At 37.5% G+C, this 21,534-nt stretch overlaps 1 long non-coding RNA gene and 1 pseudogene across 1 annotated transcript; one reads left to right on the forward strand and one right to left on the reverse strand.

Moving 5' to 3' along the window:
- Window positions 1-3,223: 3,223 nt before the first annotated feature.
- On the forward strand, window positions 3,224-4,101 carry LOC101672568 (annotated as a pseudogene).
- Window positions 4,102-17,567: 13,466 nt separating this feature from the next.
- On the reverse strand, window positions 17,568-19,540 carry LOC123393286. Its single transcript, XR_006608033.1, has 3 exons — window positions 19,488-19,540; window positions 18,379-18,433; window positions 17,568-18,249 (listed from the first exon to the last, which is right to left on the reverse strand). It is a non-coding gene; the product is annotated as an uncharacterized LOC123393286 (long non-coding RNA).
- Window positions 19,541-21,534: the final 1,994 nt, after the last annotated feature.

Consider the following 21,534-nt stretch of genomic DNA (forward strand, 5'->3'; position numbering starts at 1 on the left):
GAGGAAATTTACCACAGCTGTATGGAATAATAGCCCCATATATCTATATAAAGATCCCCTTTAGTCTCTGGATAAATACTAAGTTATGCATGCACAGAGCAAGATTCCAAGAGGCTTATAGGGAACAACTATTCAAGAGCCATGAGATTAATGCAGATTCTGAAGCTCTTACAATATAGAGAGATGTTTATGTTTTGACAAGTCCAATGAAGAGATTTGGCTGAATACCCAAGCATTCAGTTAGTACTCTAAAAAGGACACTTCTAAAGACTTTCTCATTTCATTGTATGAGATTAACATAAACCTAATGCCAAAACTAGACAAGAATCTTGCAAAAACAAGATTATGGATCCTTATCCTTCATGAATAGTCTCAAAATTCTTTAACAAATTATTAATATATCAAATGTAAATATACATAACAAATTATTGAGAGTTAGCTAAACTAGTTCATGGTATTGCTGCCTCAGCATCAATTTTGTTTAGCAAACCAGGGTCTTAAACAGATACTAGTCCCCTCAATGCAAGCACATGTCCCAGATAATAGCTCACAGAGTCAGAAACAAATACAAGTTCCTCACATGAGTTCCCCAACAACCCTTGTGAGCAATGGTCTCCTCAGCCTCTCAGGGTCTTCCTTTCATTACCCTTTAGATAAGACCTCATGGAGTTTATCAAAACCCCATTCTTTTTTCATTTGAAATGAGCAATCCAGCTTTAGTCTGGGAACCTGAATGCACTCCCCCTATGGACCCTAATAAATGCATGTGCCCCAGGTCGCTCTGCTTACACCCTACCTTGATCTCCTTATGTGGTCCCTTGAGGCATACTGTATACTTGCTTCAGGACTTATGAGTCATAAGCTATTTCAGTTTCTCTTGTGGTCTCTTATGGAACCATGGCTCACCATCCAGCACCCTGTAATCTACTTACTAAATCTTAAATTAACAAAGTCATAACAAGGAAAATACCTCATGATCAAGTAGAGTTTATTCCAGAATGCAAAGTTGATTAAGCATTGAAAAATAAATCAATACAATTCTCTGCATTAACAGAATAAAATGATGAGTTTAATTTTTAAAAATCCTTCAATAAAAAGGCAGAAAAAGCATTTGACAAAATTAATACTTTTTCTTAATAAAAACCCTCAATAAAATAGTAATAGAAGGAAACCCCTTGTATTTTTTCTGTATATTTGCAATAGTCTTCCTACTTTAATATTTGTATCCCTAGAGTCTATTCTCAACAGAACAAGAAAGTTATCTTGTTAATTAGATTAATTTCACTCTTTTATCCAAAACACACTATGGCTTCAAATTTTGCTTTTGCAGTTTGCTTGAGTTGGAAAGATATCAATTTAGTTATGTATATCATCATCTCTAAAGCAAGCATTAAAGAAATATGAAGAGTTATAGAAAACAAGCCAATAAGTTTAAATGAATTACCTAAAAAAGAAGAGAAGATAGGAAAAGGAAATAAAGGGACAAAACCAGAGGAGACAAGCAAAAAAAAAAAAAAAGAAAGAAAGAAAGAAAGAAAACAAAAGTAAATTTTGTTACAAAATTTATATTACAAATTTATATTACAAAAGTAAAAGGTAGACTTAAAAGAAAAGTAAAAGATAGACTTAAATGCAACCATCAATAGTTACATTAAAGGGCGCCTGGGTGGCTCAGTGGGTTAAAACCTCTGCCTTCGGCTCAGGTCATGATCCCAGGGTTCTGGGATTGAGCCCCACATCAGGCTCTCTGCTTGGCAGGGAGCCTGCTTCCCCCCCCAACCCCCGCCTGCCTCTCTGCCTACTTGTGATCTCTCTCTCTGTCAAATAAATAAATAAAATCTTTTTAAAAAGATAGTTACATTAATAGTAAATGATCCATATACCAATTTAAAGACAGTAATCATTAGATGAGAAAACAAAAATATTTTTCACAGATCCAACTACACATGGTCTACCAAAAAAATCCACTTTAACAGTAAAACAATAGATATGTTCCTATTATAATCAAAAACAAGTAAAGTATGCCTCCCAGTTCTATTACTAAAAAGAAGGAGAAAAACTAATATTGTTTATAGATGGCATCGTTGCCTATGCATAAAACTAAAAAAAAATACTCTACAAAGCAACTAGGATTTATAAAAAGGATTAGTAGAGTAGTATCACAAAATAAATAAATCTCGATATTTTTCTACTTTACAATAATGAATTAGAAAATAAATTACATTCTTAATAGCAAAACAATTATATCACCTAAGAGTTAAACTCAAGAGAAATGTGCAGAATCTCTGTGAAGAAAAACCACAATATTGTTATTGAAGGACATAAAGAAAATATGTTTAAATAGAGAACTATATCATGTTACCAGTAAAGAAGACTTAATACTATCAAGATGTCATTTTCTTCCCAAATAAATAAATAAACTCAGTGTAATCCCAATGGGTTTGATGATATATTTTTGGAAACTCAACAAAAGATTCCAAAGTTCATCTGGAAGAATAATACACAAAACTAGTAAGATTTTGAAAATTTTACTAATGATAGAATTTTTGACCTGCTAGAAAATAGAATATATTAGTATGTAAAAAGATAATTAAAATACAGTAGTATTTAGTTACGTAATTATGCCATAAAAACAAGCAAACAACAGAAAAAATTTGAGTTTAGAACTATTTCTCTATGATCAGAATATATAATTCTGTATGATTAATGTGTAAAGTGTAGTATTTCACATCAGGGAAAATAATCTGTAAATAGTGAAGGAGTGCATGACTAACCATTCATTGTGAGGAAATAAGCCAGATTAATAATTTTTACTATATTTAAAACAAATTCCAGACTTATTAGAGATCTAAGATTTTTTTAAAAAGCTCTATAGCAGTAAAGGAGTATATTTATGAATATGTAATCTTAGTGTGGTCAGGAAAATGGCACCTACAGTATACAGGAAAATATGAAACTTTCTATAAAAATACATTTTATTTGGTAAAAAAAAATTACATTAAAATATGAAACTTTCTACAAAAATACATTTTATTTGGTAAAAAAATTACATAATACTAAAATAGGCAAATGACTAAGAAAAATATATGCAACACACTCTTAAGGGAAAGCTCAATAATCCATAGAAAGTTGACAAAGTCATCAGAAGAAAACAAAAATCACTAACAGACAGTAATGGAAAATTCTCAAAAAAAGATTAAAAAGCTCCTTCCACTCTTGCAAGATGGCAGGCAAAAAAACTTAGAAGCCGCATACTAAGAAGAAACCTGAAGCCCATAAGGCTAATGCTGGTGGCAAGGCTGAGAAGAGTAACCCTAAGGCTAAAACACCATAGAAGGGGAAGCTGCACTGCCGCCGAAACCCTGTCCTAGTCGAAGGAATTGGCAGATACTCCTGATGGCCTACGTATTCCAGAAAGTCCATGTACAAGAGGAAGTATCAGCGGCTAAATCCAGAGTTGAAAAGAAAAAGGAGAAGGTTCTTGCTACTGTCACAAAACCAGTTGCTGGTGACAAGAACGGTGGTACCCAAGTGGTTAAACTTCACAAAATGCCTAGGTATTATCCTACTGAAGATGCGCCTCGAAAGATGTTGAGCCATAGCTAAAAAAAAAAACCTTTCAGTCAACATGTGAGAAAGCAAGCTAGCATCACCCCTGGGACCATTTTGATCATCCTCACTGGGCACCCCAGAGGCAAGAGGGTAGTTTTCCTGAAACAAATGAGTAGTGGCTTGCTACTTGTGACTGGACCTCTGTCCCTCAATCGAGTTCCTCTGCGTAGAACACACCAGAAATTTGTCATTGCCCCTTGTACCAAAATTGATACCAGCAGTGTGAAAATACCCAAACATTTCACTGTTACTTATTTCAAGAAGAAGAAGCTGAGTAAGCCCAGACACCAGGAGGATGAGATCTTCCACACCAAGAAAGAGAAACAAGAGATTACAGAGCAGTGCAAGGTTGATCAGAAAGCTGTGGACCCGCAAATTCTGCCAAAAATCAAGGCTGTTCCTCAGCTTCAGGACTACCTCTGCTCTATGTTTTCTCTAGCAAATGGAGTTTACCCTCACAATTGGATTTCTTACAAAGAACCTAATTAAATAACTGATCCATTTTTTAAAAAGGTTAAAAAGTATTTGACACCTAGTAATTAAAAGTACAACTTAAGAGGTTTATCAGAGTATCAAATAGACAAAGCTCTATCTATGTAAGTAAGAATAGGAGAATAGAAACTCTCATATGTTATTGGAGGAATACAGTTTGTATAAATATTTTTTTTAAAGATTTTATTTATTTGAGAGACAGAAATCACAAGTAGGCAGAGAGGCAGGCAGAGAGAGGAGGAAGCAGGTCCCCCACTGAGCAGGGAGCCCGATGCGGGACTGGATCCCAACACCCTGAGATCATGACCTGAGCTGAAGGCAGAGGTTTTAACCTACTGAGCCACCCACGCACCCCTAAGATTTTTTTTTAAGTAATCTCTACACCCAACGTGGGGTTCAAACTTACAACCCAGAGATCAAAAGTTGCATGCTCTACTGACTGGCACCGCTGTGTAACTTTTGAAAAGCTTATTGGAGTTCTTGAATTTTCGTTAATATACCACTTAAAATAATCCTAAAAAAAATAGTGGATTTCACTATATTTATTATTCACAGTACTTGCTTATAAAATTCCAGACAAAATATGCCTACCCAGTTTTCTCAAAGAAATAAAATCACAGTAGCAATGAAAAGAGAGAAAAGTGATCTCTAATAAAGTAAGGAGACACCAGTAACCCTGAACTATAATACTTGAGGAAGGGCTGAGAGATGCAGGGAAATACTCAAAAAGACATCTGTGACTAAAGATCTCAAACAAATCAGGCAGAGCACAGTAGTTATCCAAGTAGATGGCAAAACCACAATTCTTGACTGAAACAATGGGAACAGGATGCCTGGGCCTTTAAAGGGAACTTCACTGAACCCCACAGAATCCTACAGGAGAACATAGGCAGTAACCACTTCAATATCAGCCACAGCAACTTCTTTCAAGACATATCTCCAAAGACAAAGGAAGGAAACAAAAACTAAAATGAACTTTTAGGACTTCATCAAGATCAAAAGCTTCTGCACAGCAAAGGAAACAGTCAAGAAAACAAAGAGGCAGGCACCTGGGTGGCTCAGTGGGTTAAGCCGCTGCCTTTGGCTCAGGTCATGATCTCAGGGTCCCATGTCGGGCTCTCTGCTCAGCAGGAGGCCTGCTTCCCTCTCTCTCTCTGCCTGCCTATCCATCTACTTGTGATTTCTCTCTGTCTAATAAATACATAAAATAAAAAATAAAAAAATGAAAACAAAGAGGCAACCCACGGAATGGAAGAAGATATTTGCAAATGACAGTACAGACAAAAGGTTGATATCCAGGATCTATAAAGAACTTCTCAAACTCAACACACACAAAACAGAAAAAAAAAAAAAAAGGCAGAAAATATGAACAGACAGTTCTCCAATGAAGCACATACAAATGGCTATCAGACACATGAAAAAAATGTTCATCATCACTAGCCATCTGGGAGATTCAAATTAAAACCACATTGAGATACCACCTTACACCAGTTAGAACGGCCAAAATCAGCAAGACAGGAAACAACATGCGTTGGAGAGGATGTGGAGAAAGGGGAACCCTCTTGCACTGTTGGTGGGAATGCAAGTTGGTGCAGCCACTTTGAGAACAGTGTGGAGATTCCTTAAGAAATTAAAAAAAGAGCTTCCCTATGACTCTGCAATTGCACTACTGGGTATTTACCCCAAAGATATAGATGTAGTGAAAAGAAGGGCCATCTGTACCCCAATGTTTATAGCAGCAATGACCACGGTCGCCAAACTGTGGAAAGAACCAAGATGCCCTTCAACAGACAAATGGATAAGGAAGATGTGGTCCATATACACTATGGAGTATTATGCCTCCATCAGAAAGGATGAATACCCAACTTTTGTAGCAACATGGACGGGACTGGAAGAGATTATGCTGAGTGAAATAAGTCAAGCAGAGAGAATCAAGTATCATATGGTTTCATTTATTTGTGGAGCATAACAAATAACATGGAGGACATAGGGAGATGGAGAGGAGAAGGGAGTTGAGGGAAATTGGAAGGGGAGGTGAATCATGAGAGACTATGGACTCTGAAAAGCAATCTGAGGGTTTTGAAGGGGCGGGGAGTGGGAGGTTGGGGAACCAGGTGGTGGGTATTAAGGAGAGAACGTATTGCATGGAGCACTAGGTGTGGTGCAAAAACAATGAATTCTGTTAGGCTGAAAAGAAAAAAAAAAGAATAGTCAGAGGAGGAAGGCAACACACATTTCTTTAGAGAAGCCGTGTGTCATTGTAGAAGATAAAGGAGATGGATCTTTAATTATAAGCAGTCCAGAAACTGCTGATATCTTTAAACTAGGGAGAAATGAAGGTTGAAAGATTTCACACACACACACACACACACACACACACACCACTTAGTCATAATGAGCTTTGCTGTGAACCAAAGAAAGTTACTCCTTGCCTGGAACACTACTCTAGTCTCTCCCCTGAAGGAACCTCTCACAAGTAACTGGAAGAATTCACCTCATTCACAAAAGTAATAAGCAAAAAAGACCCAGCCAAGTATCTATGCAAAGTTACTTTCAGGAAAAAGAAGAAAAATGTGGGAAAAACAAGTGGCAGGTGATGAATACCCACCAGAAAAATATGGCCACTGCTCAGATAAAAATCATGACCAAATATATGGTCATGAATAAAGTCACCTAATGAATCAAAGACCTCAAAGCAGAGAACTGGAGGAGATGAAACATGAGCTGGCAGACTTAAGAAATAAATAGAAGAAAAAAAATAAATCCATCCAAGAAATCAAGTCCATATTGAGCAGCACAAACAGCCATCACTGAAATTACACCAAGGAATAGAAGAACAGGATTGAGAAAAGCAAGCAAAATATTAGATACAAACTATAGACTAAATCAATAACAAAAAACAACACAAAACAAAGAAAAAATAATTTAAAGATATAATTTTTTTTAAAACTGGGACTTAAACCTGTAAGTTAAAATAGCAGTTCATACACAAATCACAGAAAAAACAACAAAACTAAATTAATGCAAAGAGATCAGAAAACTAAAACATACCCAAGCAATAGCACTGAACTATAAAGATGAAAAACAACAATAACAACAACAAAGAATTTTGGGCATCAGGCAAAATGAGTAAGTTATCTACCAGTTTGAAGTAGACTTCCTGTTTCTTCTAAACTTCCTCTTATTTTTGGCTACCCAGGTAGACAATACACTTCCCAGTTGTCTTTGCAATTACTTAGGGTGGACACATAACTGTGTTCTGGACAACTGGATATGTGCTATAGTGAAGTATGCGATTTAAAGACAGCTGCTTTCCCTGAATTCTGCCTCTTTTTCTCTACTTCAAGCCAGAATGTAGATGTACCAGGGTCCCACCTCCAATCTTGGGGGTGAGAACAATGCCTTAGGGGATGGTGGAACAATAAGACAGAAATTGCTCCCTGGAAGATTTTATGCAGCATTTGTTCTGATAACCTAGACCAGCCAAACTGACGTGTGAAAAAAGATATAAAGTTCAATATATTTTAAATCATTGTATCGGTATCACATTCTTTCCTATACCAAATATGAAGGGAAAGAAATTAGACTGGCCTCATATTTCACAAAAATATTCAGTGCTTTAAGACAGATATGGTACTTACTGTCTTGGTTGGTTTCAGGCTGCTATAGCAGAATTGCATACACTGGATGGATAACAAACAACAGGAATTTATTTCTCATAGTTGTAGTTCTGGAGACTGGGAGGTCTAAGATCAAGGTGCCAGCAGAGAGCCTGTTTCCAGGTTCACAGACAACCATTTTCTCACTGTGTCTTAATATGGCAGAAGAGGGGAAGGAGTTCCCTGGGATCTCTTTAACTCGGGCAGTAACCCTATTTATGAAATCTCCACCCTCATGATATAACCACTCCCCAGATCCCCACTTTCAAATACAATCACATTGGGGATTAGGTTTCAACATATTAATTTTGGAGGGATACAAACAAGAGCTAATCAAAAAGCTATTACAAACAATAATTTAATTTAATAAAATACCTAGGTTCAAAATTAATATAAAAATAATTCCACCTACAACTTTGATATACATGCTTCTATCAAACCAAACCTCACACACACACACAAACACACATGAAAGTTTGGATAAAATAAAATAATGGGTTTGAAAGCATTAGAAACTCTCCAGGCAGCAGAACTTGAGAGGTAAAGCTCTCCAAGAGTCAAGAAGTACTGAGATAAGTTTAACATTGTATTCTGCTCTTCTGAATGCATTTGCTGATTTGCAAGTGTCTAGCATCTGAGAATTCAGATTGGTTAGAGGATTGGTTTCCTCTAAGGCCCCTCTGTTTGGCTTGTAGATGTCCCTCTTCTCCCCATGTCTTTTTTTTTTTTTTAATATTTTATTTATTTTTTGACAGAGAGAGAGAGAGACAGCAAGAGAGGGAACACAAACAGAGGGAGTGGAAAAGCAGGCTTCCCATGAGCAGGAAGTCTGATGCGGGACTTGATCCCAGGACCCCAGGATCATGACCTGAGCTGAAGGCAGTTGCTTAATGACTGAGCCACCCAGGAACCCCTCCCTGTGTCTTCACATGGTCTGCACTCTATGCATGTCTGTGCCCTAGTCTCCTCTTTTTAAAGTACACCAGTCACATTGGATTAGGGCCTACCACAATGACCTCGTTTTAATTTAATTACCTCTTTCAAGATCTCATCTACAAACACAGTCACATTCTGAGGTACTGCCAATTAGAACATATGAATTTGGGAAAGACACAATTTAGCGAATAAAAGATACTAAGAAATAGAACAAAACTTGGGTAGCTTGCTGATGCTATCTATACCTCAAGGAAGGCCTATCAAGGAGGTGAAATTTTAGTAAACATGACAAGCATTTAGTTAGGGCTCCCAAAAGATTTCTTCCTACAGTCAAACTGGAAGTGGATTAGCCTTCATGTATACTGGAATCCATCTTCAAACCAGCTCCATCCCAGACTATACCGAGGTGAACTGCCTGTCAGAAGCAGCTGCAAATCTTCTCTGAAGAAAAGGACAGCATTTAGACTCTCAAATTATCTTGAAAAATTTTAATATTTGCCATTTGATCAAAAATTACAAAGTATAAGAGGAATAGAAACAAACAGCTGAAAACCAAGAAGAAAAGATTCAGTTGCTGTTCAAATACTGGAGATCCAGAGTTCTGTTCTAGATGTACTATGCCAGTTTTCAAAAGGGCCTCAAAAATAACCAATAGTTTTGGAAGTAAACTAACCACTTCTTTTTTTTTTTTTTTTAAGATTTTACTTATTTGACAGAGATCACAAGTAGGCAGAGAGGCAGGCAGGGGGTGGGGTGGGGGGGAGCAGGATTCCTGCCGAGCAGAGAGCCTGATGCAGGGCTCAATCCCAGGACCCTGGGATCATGACCTGAGCCAAAGGCAGAAGCTTAACACACTGAGCCACCCAGGCACCCCAAACTAACCACTTCTTGAAACAAAACCTAACCATTATTAAAGGAAGACATTAAAATAAATACACTCAACAATGTAAAACACATGATGAATGGTATATAATATAAAATTACTCAACATGCCATAAAGCAGAAAACTGTGTCCCATAAAAGAAAAAGTACTGAAAAACACACAATCAAAAATGACAGTGATGATGAAACCAGAAAACAAGAGTGTTAAGACAGCCACTACAACTATGTTTAAGTATTTAAAGCAAAATACACATACAATAAGAAAGAAATTCTATGAGGTTATGAGGTCTAGAGATAATGCCAAAGATAGGAACAAAGTTATCATAAATAAATTGCTAAAAATTAGTGATCAAGAAAATATTTCAAAAGCAACCAGAAAAAAATGATGAACAGAAGAACAAAAATGAAATTAACTAAAGACTTCTTATTAAAAACTATGGAAACTAGAAGAAGAGGGTGAAACAACATCTTTAAACTACTAAAAAAAAACAAAGCAAAACAAAACAACTTGTCAAGTTAGAATTCTGCATTTAATAAAGAATCCTCCAAAATAAAGATGAAATAAACATATATTTTTAAAGACATCTTCAAGGGGTGCCTGGGTGGCTCAGTGGGTTGAGCCTCTACCTTTGGCTCAGGTCATGGTCTCAGGGTCCTGGGATTGAGCCCCGCATCGGGCTTTCTGCTCAGCAAGGAGCCTGCCTCTCTGCCTGCTTGTGATCTCTGTCTGTCAAATAAATTTAAAAAGTATTTTTTTTAAAAACAGACATCTTCAAAATTGAGAGAATTTATCACTAGGCTGTTTACATTGAGGAGAAAAATAATACCAGATGGCAAGTTGGATCTACACAAAAGAACAAAAATTACAAAAATGGTAAAGATGTGGATAAATGTAAAACTTCACCTCATTTTTAAAATTCTTTAAAAGATACCTGTCCATTTAAGTCAAAACTATAATAATGTATTGTGGAATGTATATCCTATATGTAAAACCATATAAGGGTATCTGGGTGGCTCAGTCAGTTAAGCATCTGAGTTTGGCTTAGATCATGATCTCAGGGTCCTGGGATTGAGCCCCTCATGGTTGGGCCCTGCACTCAGCAGGGAGTCTGCTTGAGATTCTCTCTATCCTTCTTCCCTTTGCCCTGCCTCTCTCCTCCTACCCCTGCTCTCTCACGTACATGCTCGCTCTCTCTCTCTCTAAGTAAATAAATAAATAAATAAATATTTTAAAATCAAAGATAAAGAAGAGGTATTTAAGGAAGTAAGACCTCTGAAAAGGTGAAAAGTGTCGGATAGAACACACGGACAAAGGACGGAATCGAACAAGAGGTGGGATACTGAAACAAAAACGAAACTAGAACAAATGGGTGCAAATGAAAAGAATGTTGTAGGTTGTCTGGGTGCCTGAGCTTTCATCTCAGTCATGATCTCAGGGTCCTGGGATCAAGTCCCGCATCAGACTCTGGTCAGTGGGGAGCCTGCTTCCCCCTCTCTCTCTGTCTGCCTTTCTGCCTACTTGTGATTTCTGCCTGTCAAATAAATAAATAAATAAATAAAAATTCAAAAAATAAATAATAAATAAAATATAAAATAAATTAAAAAAAATTTTTTTAAAAAAATTTTTTTTAATTTAAAAAAGGAAAAATGAATGTTGTAGAAGCTAAAGGTAAAAGTTATGGAATTACTGGATCATTTTTTTTTTTTTTTTGCATAGCAGAATTTTTGAAAAACCAAAGTTATACTTTTCAAAGAGTCTTAAGCTATTATGGCCTATCTGTGAATGGAAGAGAGAGAACTCCTGGAGGATTCCCTAGTAGTGTTGAGAACACAGTTAAACGAAACACCATAAAGCTGAAGGGACTCTGTGGTTTCCTCCACAAGTACTTAATGTACTACAGGTGACAGGAGGACAGGAATGACTGGCTATAGTTTGGTACTAGTTTGGTGCTGGCCTTCTTTCGGATCAGCACAACAAAAAACAGGAAGTAATACTATTGAGGATAAGAGAGAGAGAGACAAAATGAAGGAGAGGATTGCAGGGTACAGGATAAATACAGAAAAAAAGTGGGGGAAGCCAAAAGTGAACTAATATATTGGGAGAAATTGGAAAGGGACTGAGAGAACTGATATAGTCAAAAAAGCATTGAGAGTTGGAGACACAGAGAATACAACCTCCCCTAATATCTGCAGGGAATTGGCAAGCATACAAATGGACCTACTTATAAATTTAAGGGTAATATGAATTGCCCAATGTTACAAGTGTTCTTTGGCCTCCATGGGCAACCATCATGAACACTGTGCTAATTCGGGAGTATCTCCAGAATCATGAATTGGAATGTGAAGAAAAGGTGGGATTGGCTTAGGACCCTCTCTTTGCATGGTGATGAAGTGTGTAAGAGGCTAAAACTAGTTGCTAACATTTGGTAGAACTGTTGCTTGTGATAATCTGGAAGACAGATCATACATTAAATGAACTTACAGCCCTAGGAAAAAAAGACTGGAAAATGGAAAGAGAGTAGCAAGACTTAGTTGCTTTAGGTATGTTTGCCAAGTGTTATAGGTTAGATTGTGTAACCCCCTTCCATAACCAAAAAAGATTCTTTTGATTTCTCACCCAAATACTTCAGAATGTGACTTTATATTGAAGATACAGATAATCAAGTTAAAATGAGGCCATTAGGGTGAACTCTGTCCAATGTAATTGCACCAAAATTAAAAAGGGAAATTTGGCACAGAGGCACACACACAGGGAAACACCCATATTGAAGGTGAAGATGGGGATTGGGTGATGCATCCACAAGCCAAGGACACCAAAGATTGACAACTATCCACCAGAAGCTAGGAAAAAGGCTTGGAATATTGTCCCTCACAGCCCTCAGAAGGGACCAATGCTGCTGACACTTTGAACTTGGACTTCTGGCCTCTGGATCTGGGAGACAATACACTTTTGTTTATTTAAGTCACTCAACTTGTAATACTTTGTTATTACAAGGATCAAATCAAGAGTATGGCCATCACATTCATAATTAAATTTTCTGAATAGGTTAAGAAGTCCCAAAGCAAAGTTTTAATACCAATATATCTTTCTGTTTTATGAAATGGCTTACAAAAAATTAATTTAGAGCTTGGTTCTCCATCACCTGAAAAATGTAGAGACAGCTCAAAGAATGCTCAGCTTTCCTCATACCCACAACTTAGATTTGAAGGACAGGCATCCAATTCATCACAAATGGGTAATTCAGTGAATGATAGCAAAAAGAAAGGTTGGTATTTTTATATACAGTATAAGTTTCAAATGAGGTATTTATCTAAGGAATCAAAATGATTACAAAATAATTTCTGTGAGACAGTCTCTCTGTTTTGTTCTCAATTGTATTCTCAGCACCTAACCCAGAGGACCTAGACTAGAAGCTGCTCAACAAATATTTGCTGATAACAAAAATAAATGATGAATGGGCGCCTGGGTGGCTCAGTGGATTAAAGCCGCTGCCTTCGGCTCAGGTCATGGTCTCAGGGTCCTGGGATCAAGTCCCACATCGGGCTCTCTGCTCAGCAGAGAGCCTGCTTCCTCCTCTCTCTCTCTCTCTCTCTCTGCCTGCCTCTCCATCTACTTGTGATCTCTCTCTGTCAAATAAATAAATAAAATCTTTAAAAAAAAAAAAAAAAAGAATAAATGATGAAAGAGGAACCAGAAGAAGTTGGGCTTTTCTCTGCTTGTTCATCCTGGTCCCACGATGCTGAAAGAAGTGGAAAATGAGGAAACCCCCTTAAGCAGTATTCTCAAAGGGAACTGAATTTCACTGAGGGTAAGAAGATAAAGGGAGACTTTGAGAAATTTGTATAAGACTGTATAGGGGTTCTTTGGCCCAGTCACCCACAGGCAGACTTGCCATTGATTTATCACTATCTCCCTAGCTTACTTCTCCCAGAACTAGTACTGTAATCCCAACTTTTATTTTTCAGTAGATGATGGTATTTCTCTTTTTTTACCAAGAGTATTGAAACCACTCAACATAAGCATTATCATCAAATCCAGTCATTTTAGTCTCTAAGTTGTGAAGAATATTGAGACTTTCTAGTATCCATATCACAGATGAAGACATAGCCTCACCTTTAAGGCTACATATCTGGGCTTCTACCTGTTTGCCAAGAGGACATTTTTGCATATGTATATGTATATGTATTATCATGTATAATACATTTATATTTAGTATATGTTCTAGCTGAATTGGAAGTCAGTGTCTTGACCCTTCACCTTGCTCCCCCATCCCCATCATCTGCTTCTTCAGACCAAGAACTCTTTCTGAAAACCTTGACATAAATACTTCCAAGTGTAGAAAACCCCCCAATTTTTGGACTCTGGCTACTAGATTAAAAACATCAATTCTGGTGATGTGTCTTAAGGAGGGCAGAGATTGCATGGAACACTGGGTGTTATATACAAACAATGAATCATGAACACTACATCAAAAACTAATGACATAAAAAAAAAAAAAACTAATGATGTACTGTATGGTAACTAATATTACACAATAAAAATAAAGAGATAAAGTTTAAAAAAAATTAAAAAGCTTCAAGTGTCCATGGGCACTACCATTATGTAATGCATAGGAAAGGTAACAAAGGCATTAGAACTTAGTTAAAATCATTCCACAATCCAGGCCCATTATAGAACTATACCTCTAAGTTCCTACTCTTTCGCCTGTTATTAGCAAACATCCTTGTTCACATTCACTTTTTTGATGTGCACCTTTCTTATGAGGTCTCTAATAACATTCTAGTTCTTCTAAGGCCATGAGAATATTTCAGAAATAGTATTTTCTATAATGTGTTCCTGCTCATACATTCACCCAGATGACCCCTGTTCACATCTATCCCATGATAGTTAGGTGAAATGGGTTTGTGCTTCTACTTCTAGTTCAAAGAAATCCAAAGTCATCTCCAAGATTTCTACAAATTCCCAAGACTTATGTTTTTATGATTTCTTCTGCTCAGTTCTACATTATATTAATCCAGAATTAAATCCAGCTTCATTCAATAGAAAGGCCTCTATTCACATAAAACATAGATTTTTCTGAATATGTAGGAAACACAAGGAAGGACCACAGCCTACACCACAGAGCAAATACCTTAGAACTCCTTATTATCAACCAACCCTCTTCTCCAGAGTCTTTTCTGGCCATCTCACCACCAGGGATTGTTCTGTTCCCCCTCAACATACTCAGCACCTAACTCCATGCATTTCCATAAACTCCCCAGAAACCCAGACCCCAGAGGTTTCACTGTCTACCTCCAATGTGTTTTTCCAGACAACTACTGTTTCTTCCTTAAGAGGAATTCTGATGCAAATCATTATGGTTAGGATCCATGTTGGTTTCTGGAAATTGTTTATTAATTGTAGTCTGTTTTCCTTTGTTTTTTGAATGAGGAAACCAAGGCTCAGGGATCTTAAGTGCCTTGCTTATTTTAGCTCTAAGAATAGTGTTTACACAGACTATCTGATGCAGAATCACTGGGTGGTTGGATTTCTTTTTTTTTTTTTTTTTTTTTTTTTTTGAATGCTGAATTTGGGACTCCACCTTTGATCTACTGAACAAGACTCCCAAATAATTTTTAGGCACACAAAATCACTATAACTTAAGGACTGGAGGGGCAGGAGATACTTAATGTTGTTATAAATTTAATATAAATCTAAGCTTAAGAATGACAGTGTGGATTCATTTAGCACCCAAAAAGATTTTAGACAACTTTGACACAGGACAAAGTAAATACTAGTGTCATTTTGGTGGAAAGAACACCAGACTAGCAGTCAAGGCTAATTGTGTGACCTTGAGCAAGTTACTTAACATCTCTGGATCTCAGGTTCCTGGGGGAAAATACTGCTTTCCCTACTTAACTCCAAGGACTAGGAGAAGGATAAAATGAGATCACGTTTGTGAAAACACTTGTGGGAGGAGGGGAAAATAAATAGCTCTCTACAACTGCTAGGTATTATTTCAAAGTCCTACTTGGGCCTGGAAAATATCAATCTTCTGCATGTTACCAGTATGCTAGTAAGGAAGCCTGTGGAGTTTTTCAAGAAGCTAGTAGGATCCAAGTTAGGCAGCTCATTGCTCAGGCTGAGTAGCCAGAGAGGGGAATTCTTGATTCAGAGCAGCATCTGTTAGTGATTACGGTTTCAGAGGCATGTGTCTGAACTGAAGGCATGCTACAGAATTGGTCATAGCAGCAGTCCCAACGGTAAAACAGATTCCATCTTTAAAGTGGATATGAAAGGTAAACATGAAAGCATTATGCTACAATCACCTGGAGTAAAACAGTGCTTGTTTAACATTCCCCACAACCTGCTCACAAACACACACAAAGGAAAACAACGATAGACAAAGGGTTATGTGAAAGAAAGAGAGCCTGAGGAAACAATTACAACCATCAAACTCAGAAGAGCTCACTTGCACTCTGCTAATTGCTCAATATATTTGTGGAGTGGGCCTCTTTGGCATCCATTCCCTGACATGTTCTTCCTTCAAAACTCAAGTTTGTTCAATTTGGATCCTTGGCAGAAAAAAAATCCCTCATCCAAAAATCACTATGAATTCTGTCAGAGATCTGACTATAGTTAAAGAAAGTAAATTTATTATAACTCAGAAGATATGATGGACTCGGAACAAAGACCAAAGTCCTGGGCCCAGAGGGGAAAACAGTAATCCTAGGATTTCCAGGTGGGCCAGGTGAGTGAGAAGTTCTGAACATGACCGGGGTGGAAGAAGGGTAGAGGCAGAATGAGACCCCAGGGATTTTGTTAGAGTGTTTTTGTGAAAGTGTGCATTTTCTATCTATAAAAGGGAATGTATGTGTATGCTCAAGTTGAACTTAGCCTAGAGAAGAGTACCTTTCAAAATTTAAAGAAAAAATCAAGACTAGAAGTATAAGGTAGGTCAGAATTTACTGGTAAATTTACTGGTTGAGTGTACATAAGTCAAAAACACGATGTCCTGCACCAGGGGAGAATCCTGGTTTTAATGAAGAATACCTAGAAGATACTTGGAAAATCAGCAACTCGAATAGGTTGGCTGGTTTAAGTTCCATCTTTCTAGAAGCACTTGAAGAGAAAGCAGGGAGAGCTATGCCTATGCCCAAAGCAAGGGACCAGTAGGAGAAAAGAGAGGCAAAAGCTGACTCCATGTGCATGACTCCATGTACACGTATCCAAGGATAATCTTAGCACAAGAAAGTTCCTCTAGTAAAGCAGAGCACTGGGCGTGTGGGCCACATTCACTGAGGCCAGAGGAGGAACAAAGGAGATGAACTATATTCATCTCTATTTGGTTAGAAGTTTGCTCGCTGTTTGTTTGTTATCCATATGGAAATGAATGGTCACCTCATAAACTAAGTCTAGCCACAAATCCCTTAAATCCATCTTATAGAAACTACTTTTCAGGGCATGAAACAGACTAAGAAGAAAATAAAATCTTTCAGTAGAAAGGTCATTAAACTAAGAGTGAAGAGGCTTGGGTTCTAGTCTGTTTTTTTCAGTTACTGGCTGAGGTGGCATTTCAAGACCTCTCTATGTAATCTACTGGAAGCCTGCAGTGAGGGACAGCGCAGGGTGGGGAGATGTGGAAAGATGATCTTCAAGGTCCCTTCCAGTGAAAACAGTCTATGATTCCAGTTAGCATATAATATAATTGAGGAAGCCTGAAAGGTTATATATCAAAACATGACTAGAGGATACCTCAGGGGAATGGGATTAGCACAGGAGTAGAGAGACAAAAGAAAATAATTGAAGAACACTTTCAGTGAGGAAAAAATGCAAAGGCAGGAGGCATTTGTAAGCGAAATATTAAACAAGAAAAGTTTCAGTTAGCATATAAAATAATAGAGAAAGTCTGGAAAGCCATATATCAAAACATTACTAGTAGTCAGAGTCTGAGCATGAAGCAGAAAGAGACTTGGGAGAGCCAACAGTGTGAATATTTTATTTGCCCTCTCTCTCTCTCTCTCTCCTGCCCTTGTTGGAAAATCCATCGTAGAGCCACTAGATCCACTCAGTTCCTTCTAATTGCTCTTTAACCTTTGGACCCAAGCCTCCATGCCCAGTGACAGGAGGAAGGACATATAGTTGGTGTTACCTGGGAAAGTGCTCTGCAGCCTCCTGTACAATATACCATCTGATTTTCTGGCACAGTTTGAAGAAAGCTGAGCTTGTCTTTCATCCTGTACTGATACTGCTATTTTCCCCAAAGGTTTTAACTTCATTACTGTAGCTTCTTATGTCATCCTAGTTCCTCTCTTTGTCCCCATAAGCTTCAGGGTCTACAAGTCTATCACATAAGCTATATAGAAGCCAAAAGAAGGGCATGCAATCAAACTGTTTTCAGAAGTTTTCCATGGTTATAAGTGACCCTGTCAACAGGGTCCCAAACTCATCATGTGTCTGTTTCTGGTAGAGGATCTGGTTGTCTTCATGTAGCTGATGATTTTTATTGGTGCAGTTCATTGGAACTGCCCTGCTGATCTTCACCAAATTATAAATTTGCAGGGTTCCAATGAAATGTATGAACCCCAGATTGATTACTCTGTTGAGTCATCAAGATCAAACCAAGTCAGCTGTTGAAGGACCCAAGCAAAACTCTCTGTTATTCCAAAGAGAGAAGCAGAATAAGTCCTTGGAAATAAAAAAAAAAAAAAATTAAAGTGTTGCTAAATCACCACCAAGGACTTTTAACATTATCCTTATACTATGAAAGATATGGCCAGTGTCTAATTCCAAACTTACAATATGACGTTTTCTTACCTCAGTACCAAGCTTCAGAATGTGTTAGATTGAAAAGCAATGGATAGCATCAAAGCTAAAAGATAAGAAAAGAATCAAGTGAGTAAGATAGCCAAAACCTCTAAAGGTGGTGGACCTTCTCCTGTGGCTTGAAAAGGCAAAGGATAAAGGTGTGTGAAAAAACACACCTCCCAGTTCTTCTAATACCCAACTTTTGGTTTTCAACCAGTTTCCCACCTTAGTTTTTCCCTTATTCAAGGAATTATGATTACAAAAAAAATTATTGGGGGGTAGGGTAAAATAATGGCTATACAGTTGACTTTTCTATAATCCTTGTTGTTTTGTTTTGTTTATTTATTTTTTGGGTTTTTTTTAACTTGTTTATTTATTAGGAGGAGTGTGTGGTAGTGAGGGCCAGAGGGTGAGAGAGAGAGAGTCACAAGCAGACTCCATGCTGAGCATGGAGCCCGATTCAGGGCTCAATCCCATGACCATGAGATCATGATCTGTGCTGAAACCAAGAGTCCGTGCTCAACCCACTGAGCCACCCAGGCACCCCTGTAATCCTTGTTTTTATTTTCCTTTGATCTCATATTCCTATTCCATGAAACGAGCAGTTTACTTCTATTATCATCTCGCTTGTCAAAGTAACTTTCAATTCTATTAACTTATAGGTGATCCTGAAATCTATAAATCATAAAATACCATCTGATAAATAAGACTAAATACAGAAAGTTGGCTCGCTGAGGTGATTACTACTCCTTTTGCCATTTCCCCTTAAGAAATGAAAAGCTCCACCTTGGGAAGGTGGTTCTGTCTTATTTTCTCTGGATATGAGTTCTGAACTTGAGTATGAGAAAGGTGTTTCTCACCTTTTTCCCTACCTACCTCAAACTTAACAGACAAGGCTGTGATTTTCTTATGAAATTAAATGTTTGTAACTTCTATTAAAATAGTGTTAGTAATTGCCCTTGGGTAAATGGACATGCAGACAGGTCACTGAAATTTACTTGTGTAGATATATATTAGTAAGTAATTATAGTAGGATGATTCCTAATTTGGAAAAAGGCTTAAATATGATTAATAGATAAGAATTTCTGGATGTTATTTCCCTAATAAAGGAAACGTACCTGGAAAGTGAGATTCATGTTCTACATTCTACTACATTTTAAAACTACTTAGAAGTTGGTTTAAATGCTGTCCCTGTGAACTGCAAGGGAAATATTTGGCCCAATTATTACCTCATAGTTACCTCACATGACAGAGTCAATTGACAGAGTCAATGCCTCAGTTAGTCCACACTGGAAATGAGCAATTTTCCCAATAAACAAGTCTCTGATGTTTTTCTGAAATGAAAAAAAAGTTTTAAATGAGGCATAAGAGGATCATCATATCTAAGAGGCTATGAATAAGATACCATGAAAAGATGTAGGAAAAATGGTGGAGTAGGTAGTGTAAGTAATAAAATAAGCAAATATCTTATTCATAGCCTCTTAGATATGATGATCCTCTTATGCCTCATTTAAAACTTCATTACCTTGGAAGCCCAAAGTGTGAGAATAAATAAAAAAGACAAGGTGAGCTTTCTAGGCCACACCAAAGCTAATTCTGTGTCTAATGTATCATATGTGGTTGATTAAAAGGAGAAATAATTTTAAAATATTAATCCCTAAGCTTATCAAGTCCAGAATAATAATTAAATAAACCTTCTGATAACACTAAAAGGAGGAATATGATGAAGCCCGTGTAGCTGAGCGCTGTCCTTATCTAACTCTGTTTTCCTTTTCACAGGGTCACAGAACGCACAGAGGCAGAAACTAATAGCCTCCTTCTGGAGCCTAATTATTTGTTCTCAGAAACTCAAACCACTTCACTATACCCAAGAAGGCCAGAAAGTTTGCAGGTAGAGCTGAGCCAGAGAGTCTGGTTTAGTTACATGAGCCAAAACATGAGTCGACCCATTTGAGCTGACTAGACACAAGCAAAGGAAAATACAAAACTTCATATACGTGTGTGTGTACGTGTTGGTCTGTGCCGTGTTTGAGCAAATGGTCACTGGGGCTGACAGGGAGTAATAACAGAGTATTTTCACTGGCTTGTCTTTTCTTTGGCTCATCTTTATTACTGGAGGCAGGGCAGCAGTGCTAAATCTTGGCTTACTTTAATTTGCCTACTTCATTTCTTGACAAGCAAGAATAGAAAGTGCAGTGGTGTTTGTTATTTCTGCAACTGATAAAACTCTTCAAGAGTTTCCCCACCCCCATTAAAGCATCCTTCTTCTAAATGCAAATATGCTTCCAAGATTTTGTGTAGTGTTGAGGTAAGAGAGAAAGTTGTTCATTTATTCAAAAAATGTTTGACCTTCCATTTACATGAAACTGTGCTAGGCACTGTAAAAAATAAAATACACAAATAAAGCAAGTATAATACACAAAGTTTTAGAACTAACTGTAGGGTAAGAAAATGTTAGTCACACAGAGCTCCTTTTCAAAAAGCATGATACAAATCTCTTTCAATATAGATTGACCTAGATACAAGGATATCTAAGTATAGGCATAGATACAGATAAACAGATACAAAGACAGCTATAAAGAACTAACTCTCCCTGCTGTGTAAGGATCTTCTTTCTCCATCCCAATTTAGAACCTTCTACCCATGCAGGTCTGGCCCTAGACAAAATAGTGAAGTGGGTGGCCTTCACCTTCAGGCTTCCCAACAATCTCATAGGTTTTCTGTTCTTTCAGGGTCCATTTTGCTCATGATTACTCTAACTACTCTACTCTAGGACTTGCCCTCACTCAATGGCCCACAGAGGTCCTCAAAAATTCTTTCTCTCTAGTTCCACTTCCCAAGTCTGGAGCTCTCTGAGGATGACCATTCAGAAGCACCAGTTTTGCTAGATTACCAGCAGGCAGCATAGTATACAAATTGTACAGAATGGTCCTGAGTTGAGTTCAACAAATTTGTGGAATCCTGGTTCAAATACTTACCAGTTCTGTGATCTTGAAAAGCTTACTTAACTCATGTCTCAGTTTCCTTTTAAGTAAGACTGGATAAAGGAGGATGGTGGCTAATAGCATATGTCATCTAATCTATGATGCCTTCTCTCTTCTCAGCTTCACCATGATTTTACACATCACTAGGACAGAAAAGAATGTTCTAAATTATGCATGTAAG

This window comes from Mustela putorius, unplaced genomic scaffold (genome assembly GCF_011764305.1).
Source record: "Mustela putorius furo isolate JIRA1106 unplaced genomic scaffold, ASM1176430v1.1 tig00000788_pilon_pilon_pilon, whole genome shotgun sequence".
Taxonomy (NCBI): domain Eukaryota; kingdom Metazoa; phylum Chordata; class Mammalia; order Carnivora; family Mustelidae; genus Mustela; species Mustela putorius.